We start from the raw sequence: 3,429 nt of genomic DNA on the forward strand, positions 1-3,429 counted from the left end.
AGCCCGGCCCGTGCCCATCAGATTGGGCTCCATCCGGCCGCGCCCGGAGCCTGCCGAGGCTGCAGCAGGGACAGAGGGACAGCCCGGCCTCCCTCGCCGGTGGGTGACGAATTGCTCCTGAGCCACCTGGCTGTGCACAGAAACTGTTCTCCACCTCTAATAACAATAATCCATCATCCTGCTCTGGGCAGGGGATGTGCAAGGTTTTCCAGGGCTGGCAGGGGGATTTTGGGGGGCTCCCCTGAGGGGACACAGAAGCCTCTGCTCCGGGGGTGGCTTCCCTCCTGCCCTGCCCACCGGGAGGGCAATCCATGACCAGGTACACACCCTGCCAGGGGAAATGCCAGCTCCTTGGGGCTGTGAAAATCGTGATTTTGGGGGGAAAAGCAGCTGGGAGCCCAGGTTTGGCGTGGGGCACTGGGTGCTCCCTGCTCCAGAGGGTCCCACGGGTCCCCATGCCAAAGGAGCTGCTGAGTGAGGCCCAGGAAAAGGGATTTCTGCAGAGACCAAGATACTTTGCCCCGGGGAAGTGGTGCCACATTTTTCCAGCTACTGATAAAGTTAAACCCTTGATCTGGTTAAAGATTTAGCCCACAAGGCAAGCCAGGGTAGGACAGCAATGCTGTTAGTGCCACTGCCTTGGTGACACTTCAATTTTTTCCTAATATCTAATCTAACCCTCCCTGAATTCTGTCACCCGTGGGCTCTGGCATTTCAGAGCTAGTCAGAACACAGCCATGCCCAATACTGCCTTGAATCTTGAATACACATGTGACTCCCAGCCTGCACAGCCTGTTCCCAACACCCCGAGGGATAATTGAATTGCTTCCCCCAGAACCGCCAATGCTTCAGGGACTGGAGCATCTGCACACACCATGGGCAGCCTGCTCTGAGGCTACTCCAAGCCTACTCCGTGCCTACTCTGAACCTACTCCGTGCCTGCTCCGAGCCTGCTCAGCCCTTCCCGTGGGATGCTGCAGCTGCAGGGAAGGAAAAGACGGCGAGCAGGACAAGGCCAGGTTGGTGTGGAGGTGCAGAGACTCACGGAATGAAGGGGATGGGGTCCAGGCAGGAGCCCCAAGAGCTCTGGGAACCCCTTGGTGAGGTCTGCAAGCACCCAGAGGGGCTGGAAAGCATCCAGAGGGGTAGAAAGCACCCAGAGGGGCTGGAAAGCATCCAGAGGGGCTGGAAAGGACCTGGAGGGGCTGGAAAGAACCTAGAGGGGATGGAAGGCATCCAGAGGGGATGGAAGGCATCCAGAGGGGATGGAAAGCATCCAGAGGGGATAGAAGGCATCCAGAGGGGTAGAAAACACCCAGAGGGGATGGAAAGCATCCTGCTCCTCTCCCCACTGTGTCGGGCACTCCATGCAGCCCATCGAGCCATCGGGGCTGCTCCTTTATCTCTGCCCGAAGGAGATTTGTGGGTCTGAAATCTGCCTCTTTCAGGCTGCTCCCGACAGGAGCTCCAAGCTGCAGACACGAAGCCTTTTGTGAGCCCGACCGCGTCCCGACTGGGATTTACCTAAAACAGCCCCAGGGAGGAACGGCTGGGCGGGGATGTGGGGGGAGAGGGAGGGAGGGAGGCTGCCTGGTGTTTGTTTTTACTAATGAAGCCCCATAATCAAATCATTTCAATTTTAATTGTGAAGCCAGCAGGCAGATTTCTGTCTCCAGATGGGACGTGATAGGAATGGTTGAAGGCTGGGCACGTTCTGCCACTCACCTTAATGCCTGGAACAAGGCAGATGGGAGCAGCACTGCGAGAGCTTGGGAAGAGCCTGGTCCCCCAGGGATGAGGATTTGAGCTGGGATCAGACCCAAAACCTCTCCTGCTTGGTTGATCCAGGGAAACAAACCCCTGGCAAGATGTGCTGCACCATTCCCAGGTCTGAGCAGGGGAGGCAGGAGCTGATTTCCCTGCTTTCATCTCCCAGCTCTGCCAGGATACATGAAATCTATTTGTGGCTTCCACTTACCATCTCATTTTTTTGGGTGTTTGGACTTTGGGAAAAGAGGAAAATAAAGAAACTGGGTCATTTTCTATTTATTTGAAAGAGCTGAGCTGTTAACCCTCCAGCTGCACAGAGCTCTGCTCGTGTTTCTGTGGGACTGGCAAACTTGGAACAAGTGATGGGGGAGAGGAGAAACCTCCTTCCTCCTCAGCAAAGGAAATGTGTCTTTTGCCCTGCTTCTTGTTCAGGCTGGGGGGAACTGGGTGCAGTGGGGTTGGGGTTGCCCTCCCAGTCTAAAGCAGTTACCTCAGGCAAAACACATCAGTTTGTTTCTTGTGATGCAGGAATGGAGCTGGATTGCTCTGGGAGCGATTAAATCTTCCAAGAAGGGACATTCCCTGCTGCCTGCCAGGCCTCAGCAGTCACCCAGGGGCATGGGGTGGGCATAGAGGGATGTCAGGGAGGGTTTGTTCCTCCCAAAGAGGATGAGGCCAGAGGCACAGGTTAATCCAGGCAGGTCACACCAAGTATGGAATACCTTGTGCTGCTCTTGTGCCTTCCCCAGAGCCATAACGGGGCAGAGCCCAGTTCTTATCAGGACTGGCTTTCACCTCCTCGAGCTGCTGCCCTCCCCATGCCCACAGTCCAGCTCCCAGAGCTGACAGCGTTTCTGGAATCCCCTGGAAGGGATCCAGGTGGGGATTGCCAGGCACAGAGCAGCCACCAGCATCCCTCTGGCCGGGCCTCTTCACTCTTATCAGCTCTCCCTTTCTGTGCCTGAGCCATCAGGGACAAGAGCATCACATCAGAAATAAAGTCATTACCTTGCTAAGCAAATAGAGAGGAAAACCTCACTTTATTTTTTGAAATCGGAGCCCTGGCTCCTGAGGGCTGCAAGTGGCACCTTCCCCCTGGCAGCCCTCCCTTGGCTGGGTGTGCCCCAGCCCCAGGACACCCTGGGTGAGGAGAGCAGGGGGACATGGGCACTGTCCTGGCAGCCCATGGATTTCCTGGGATGGGGGAGCTCCGTCCTTGGTGCACCCTCACTCTGGTGGCTCCAGCTGCATGAAATGGGCACATCCAGTGGGAGTGACACCCCCTGTGCTGTCCCTGTGACCCCATCCCTGCCGCCAGCACAGCCCCCTTTGGCCCAGGGCTCACCCCCAGCTCACCATCCCATCCCAGCACCGATCAATCCCGGATTCTGCTGTCCTTCTCCCTCCTTTAATATCTTTTCCCCACCATGTCCAAATGGGAATTAAATTGAGGCCACTAAACTCATTTGTGCTCCGTGCTGGGGCTGCAAGGAGCGTTCAGCCCCGGCTGCCTGAGTGAGCCAGGCTGCAGCAGTGTGCTGGCTCCTGCGTGCCCCCGCCTGCCCCACGGCCAGGCACGGCTGGGGTTAACCCCAACCTGACCAAAACATGTGCCCGAGCAATTTCTGCCTCATGTGAGCCGTGCCTGGGTCAGCGCTC

This window comes from Geospiza fortis, unplaced genomic scaffold (genome assembly GCF_000277835.1).
Source record: "Geospiza fortis unplaced genomic scaffold, GeoFor_1.0 scaffold55, whole genome shotgun sequence".
NCBI lineage: Eukaryota > Metazoa > Chordata > Aves > Passeriformes > Thraupidae > Geospiza > Geospiza fortis.